This window comes from Lolium rigidum, chromosome 5 (genome assembly GCF_022539505.1).
Source record: "Lolium rigidum isolate FL_2022 chromosome 5, APGP_CSIRO_Lrig_0.1, whole genome shotgun sequence".
NCBI classification, from domain to species: domain Eukaryota; kingdom Viridiplantae; phylum Streptophyta; class Magnoliopsida; order Poales; family Poaceae; genus Lolium; species Lolium rigidum.
The window spans coordinates 102,163,747-102,170,026 of record NC_061512.1 but is presented as its reverse complement, the minus strand read 5'-3'; positions in this window follow the sequence as shown (position 1 = coordinate 102,170,026).

Sequence of the window (6,280 nt, the reverse complement as noted above, 5' to 3'; positions counted from 1 at the left end):
CAATCATGTAAGGAAGCTCATGAGATCATTGTATTGAAGTACATAGGAGAGAGATTAACCACATAGCTACCGGTACAGCCCTTAGCCTCGAGGGAGAACTACTCCCTCCTCATGGGAGATAGCAGCGTTGATGAAGATGGCGGTGGTGTCGATGGAGATGCCTTCCGGGGGCACTTCCCCGTCCCGGCGGCGTGCCGGAACAGAGACTTATGTCCCCCAGATCTTGGCTTCGCGATGGCGGCGGCTCTGGAAGGTTTCTCGTACCGTGGCTTTTTCGTATCAAAGATTTAGGTCAGGGACCTTTAAATAGGCGAAGAGGCGGAGTCGGAAGGCTGACGGGGCCACCACACAGTAGGGGGGCGCGCCCCCCTTGGGCCGCGCCGCCCTGGCGTCTGGTGGCCCTATGGCCCTCCTCTGGTGGCCCTCGGGTGTTCTGGAAGCTTCGTGGAATTCTAAGATGTTGGGCGTTGATCGTCCGATTCCGAGAATATTTCCTTACTAGGATTTCTGAAACCAAAAACAGCAGAAAACAGCAATTGGCCCTTCGGCATCTCATCAATAGGTTAGTTCCGGAAAACGCATAAATATGACATATAATGTGTCTAAAACATGTGAGTATCATCATAAAAGTAGCATGGAACATAAGAAATTATAGATACGTTTGAGACGTATCAGACAACATGGGTGCCATCGCTAATGCACAAGAACCAAGGTACACACAAGAGGCTGAAGCATATCAAGCTGCGTTATCATTCGATTCGCGAGTACATCGAAGATGGAGAAGTAAAGATTTGCAAAGTACACACTGATCTGAATGTAGCAAATCCGTTGACTAAAGCTCTCCCTAGGGCAAAGCATGACCAACACCGAATGCCATGGGTGTTAGGTACCTTACAATGTAATCTAGATTATTGACTCTAGTGCAAGTGGGAGAATGTTGGAGATATGCCCAAGAGGCAATAATAAAAGTGGTTATTATATATCTTTATGTTTATGATAAATGTTTATATACCATGCTATAATTGTATTAACCGAAACATTGATACATGTGTGTTATGTAAACAACAATGAGTCCCTGGTAAGCCTCTTAACTAGCTTGCTGATTAATAGATGATTAGTTTCATAATCATGAACATTGGATGTTATTAATAACAAGGTTATATCATTATATGAATGATGTAATGGACACACCCAATTAAGCGTAGCATAAGATCACATCATTAAGTTATTTGCTATAAGATTTCGATACATAGTTACCTAGTCCTTTCGACCATGAGATCATGTAAATCACTTATACTGAAAAGGTACTTTGATTACATCAAACGCCACTGCGTAAATGGTTGGTTATAAAGGTGGGATTAAGTATCCGGAAAGTATGAGTTGAGGCATATGGATCAACAGTGGGATTTGTCCATCCCAATGATGGATAGATATACTCTGGGCCCTCTCGGTGGAATGTCGTCTAAATAGCTTGCAAGCATATGAATAGTTCATAAGAGACCACATACCACGCTACGAGTAAAGAGTACTTGTCGGAGACGAGGTTGAACAAGGTATAGAGAGATACCGATGATCAAACCTCGGACAAGTAAAATATCGCGTGACAAAGGGAATTGGTATCGTATGTGAATGGTTCATTCGATCACTAAGTCATCGTTGAATATGTGGGAGCCATAATGGATCTCCAGATCCCTCTATTGGTTATTGGTCGGAGAGAGTTCTCAACCATGTCTACATAGTTCGTGAACCGTAGGGTGACACACTTAAGGTTTGATGTCGTATTAGTAGAACTTGAATATGGAATGGAGTTCGAAGTTTTATTCGAAGTCTCGGATGGGATCCCGGACATCACGAGGAGTTACGAAATGGTCCGGAGAATAAGATTCATATATAGGAAGTCATTTTATAAGTATGAAAATGATCCGGTGCATTTATGGAAGGTTCTAGAAGGTTCTAGAAAAGTCCGGAAGAAATCACTTTGGAAGGCGGAGTCCCGGAGGGACTCCACCACCCATGGCCGGCCAACCCTAGAGGGGTGGAGTCCCAGGTGGACTCCACCTAAGGTGGCCGGCCACCCCCCTCATGGAAGGGTGGGAGTCCCACTTGAGGTGGGAATCCCACCTTGGGTAGGTTTCCCTACACATGGAAGGTTTTGGGTTGGGGTCTTATTCGAAGACTTGTAGTCCAACACTTGGGGGTTCCACCTATATAATGAGGGGCCAAGGGGAGGGGGCCGGCCACCACAACACCACCAGCTTGGCCGCACCCCAAGGAGGCCGGCCACCCCCTCTCCCAAACCCTAGCCGCCCCACTCCTCCACCTCTCCCGCAACGCTTAGCGAAGCTCCGCCGGAGTTCTCCATCGCCACCGCCACCACGCCGTCGTGCTGCCGGATTCAAGGAGGAGCTACTACTTCCGCTGCCCGCTGGAACGGGGAGAAGGACGTCGTCTTCATCAACAACGAACATGTGACCGAGTACGGAGGTGCTGCCCGATTGTGGCACCGTCAAGATCTTCTACGCGCTTTTGAAAGCGGCAAGTGATCGTCTACCGCAGCAACAAGAGCCTCATCTTGTAGGCTTTGGAAATCTTCAAGGGTGAGTCTCGTTCATCACCTCGTTGCTCCCGTCTTCTAGATTGCATCTTGGCTTGGATTGCGTTCTCGCGGTAGGAAAATTTTTGTTCTCTATGCAACGAATCCCTACATGCCTATGGTTGTTTAGTACTTGGATATTGTTTTATTATTATCTGCAAATGCATAGTCTTGATTGTTACATGAGTATTCTTATCCATGCAGCGCCCGTTCATCCATCCCTGTGCCTACAGTATTTTTAATTCTGCTGTTTACTATAATCACTACTGCTGTCCTTATTACACTTCTGCTTATATTTCACTACTGCTACTGCTATAAAACTGTTGCTACTGATAAACTCTTGCGAGCAAGTCTGTTTCCAGGTGCAGCTGAATTGACAACTCCGCTGTTAAGGCTTACAAATATTCTTTGGCTCCCCTTGTGTCGAATCAATAAATTGGGTTTTACTTCCCTCGAAGACCGTTGCAATCCCCTATACTTGTGGGTCATTAGAAGTCACTTTCCAAGTTTGGAAATGATCCGGTGCATTTATGGAAGGTTCTAGAAGGTTCTAGAAAAGTCTGGAAGAAATCACCATGGAAAGTGGAGTCCCGGAGGGACTCCACCTTGCATGGCCGGCCAAACCCTAAGGGGGAGGAGTCCCAGGTGAGCTCCACCTTGGTGGCCGGCCAACCCCCCTCCAAGGAAGGGTGGGAGTCCCACCTTGAGTAGGACTCCCACCTTGGGTAGGTTTCGTACCTATGGTAGGTTTTGGTTTCGGGTCTTATTCGAAAACTTGGATACCGACACTTGGGGATTTCCACATATATAATGAGGAGCATAGGGGAGGGGCCGGCCACACCTAGCCACCCTTGGCCGCAGCCCCCTTGAGGCCGGCGCCCAAACCCCCTCTCTCCCCAAACCCTAGCCTCTCCTCCTCCACATACAACTCCCGCAGCGCATAGGCGAAGCCCTGCCGGAGTTCTCCACCACCACCGCCACCACGCCGTCGTGCTGCCGGGATTCCGAGGAGGATCTACTACTTCCGCTGCCCGCTGGAACGGGGAGGAGGACGTCGTCTTCATCAACACCGTACGTGTGACCGAGTACGGAGGTGCTGCCCGATTGTGGCACCGGCAAGTTCTTCTACGCGCTTTTGCAAGCGGTCAAGATCTTTTACGCGCTTTTGCAAGCGGCAAGTGATCGACTACATCCACCACGAGATCTAATCTCGTTAGGCTTTAGAAATCTTCGAGGGTCATGATCTTCTCGTTGCTACCATCTACTAGATTAGATCTTGGCTTGTGTTTCGTTCTTGCGGTAGGAAATTTTTTGTTTTCTATGCTACGAATCCCATCAAGAAGAAGAGGAAGAAGGACTCGCCACCGGCCGAACCGCGGATCAAATGAACGGGGAAGGAAGAGGAGTGCCTCGCCGAAGCTTGGATGACCGTGTCCATGAACGGAATAACCGGGGCCAATCAGTCGTATGACACGTATTGGCTTCGAGTGAAGCAGGCGTTCGACGAACGCAAGCTCGTCGATTCCTACTTCAACAAGACGATCATGAACCGGGGAGACAAGGCCATGGGCACCCATTGGGGGATCATACAGACGGCGTGCAGCAAATGGCATGGCATACAGGAGGAGATCAAAGAACGGCCGATGAGCGGCCACGACTTTGAAGCCAACGTATGCGTCGTGGCTCCTCCGTCGACCCTGCATGTAGTGATCGCCATGAGCTGACCCATCTCGACGTCCTCTTTTTCCCCAGATGCGTCGTGCTTTCGACATGTACCAGGCCGACACCGGCTTGACGTTCAAGTTTCTGAACTTCTTCTCCCGCATCGAGAAGTTCGAGAAGTGGGCGGAAACCCGCAAGAATCTCTCCAAGAGCAAGAACAAACAGTACAACCCGACGCTCCGGCGCCAGGCTCGTCGGATGGCCGCCCGGAACTCGGCCAGAAGAAGCTCAAAGATCTCAAAAGGATGGGCCATCCTGCCGAGAGGCTGCAGGCGTCGTTCGACAAGTGCTGGGCCGACGCGAGGACGCACGCCGCCGGGAGGGACGACAAGTTCGACGGCAGGTGGAGGGAGATGCTCGCCAACCAAGGCGCCCGGATCGCCCTGCTGAAGACGACGGCGGCGGCGAAGAAGAGGAACACGGACTTGGCGTTTCTGATGGGCGGCAACACGGACCTGATGGACAAGGAGACGAGGATTTGGTACGAGGGCCATCGCACCGACATCCTCCGACCCGCTCCGGCCAGTTCTTCGTCGTCTCCGGCTCCTACCTCGTCTTCCTCACGTCGACTGCCGCCGCTTCGACGTTGACTGCGGCCGCCGCGACGTCGGCCGCCGTTTCGACCACGGCGTGTGAGGAAACTGGGCCGTCAGACACCGCCGTGCCAGACGGGACTGCCGACGCCCCTGTTTCAGTGTAATTTCCCTCCGATCGCCGATCTGTGGCTGATCCTTTTGCCGATCAACTGGCCGTATTTGTAGCGGGACGACGATTTGTTTGAATTTCGACTTTGTCCGCCGAATTCTGGGTGGACGACTGGAAATATGGTTCTCCCCACGACTTTATTTCGTCCAATCCGGCGATTGTTTCGTCCGGATTTCGGTGTGGGAAGGCCAAACAAGTGGGGATGCTCTAAGCCCCGCATCTTTGCCTTCTTCTCTTCCTTTCTTGCTAGTCTTCCTAGCCGTGCCACAGTACGGCACGCCCCCATCAGCCACATGCTCCTTGCCATCGGCCAACAGATCATCTACCCGTACTTCGCCTTCGACTTCCAGCTTCCTTGTCTCAAAAATCGCTCGTCTCCAACCGTTTTACAAGAAAGGCGTACCTAGCGGTTCGCGTTCCCGCGAACGAATCACTTCGTTGCGTAAATCATCCCTGATCCTCAATTCAGGACGACGAACCAGGTCAGGGGACGAGGCATTGTTCCCCGTTTCCAGCTACTATGGCCTTCTTTCGCATTTCCTTTCTCCTTAATATATTACATGCAACGCTCTTGCATGGTACAAAAAAAAGTCTTACACCTTGTCCCGATTGATAAATCTTCTTCTCCATCTACAAGGGCTAAAGATGTTTCTCTAATCTCTACTCATAGTCCCAAAGTGGCTACAGATCAAATAAATAGCACCATCAACACATTTTAAATCATATGGTATATCCACAAGAACGAACACAAAAGTCTAACCATTTTCCTCAAAATCATTTCTGATTGCCTACTCAAGCATTACTCTTGTCTCTTGGACAAAGACACAGGAAAAGAATGATCATGTTCTAGGAAACCTAAGATTCTAAATACTACTTAAATAGGATCCCAGTAAACAACTAATATCAGATCTGGGACCTTTTCCCCATATATCCTTTAAGCCTTCTCATTTATTTTCTATTTTCTTTTCTTTTCTTCTCTCTTTATGTCGCATCTTTATGTACTTTATATTATGCATTTATAATATTTATTTTTCTTTTTCATTAAAAATCATATCATTTTTAAATTTACTAGTAATATTTTAAATTCCGTGAACACTTTTTTGCACTTTATGAACATTGTTTCTCAAATGTAAACATCTTTTTAACCACACGAACTACTTTTTTGAACTGTACGAACTTCATTTCCTCAAATGAACTTTTTAAACCTCGTGAATAATTATTTTAAACCGTATCAACATTTTTATCAACTATCTAAAATTC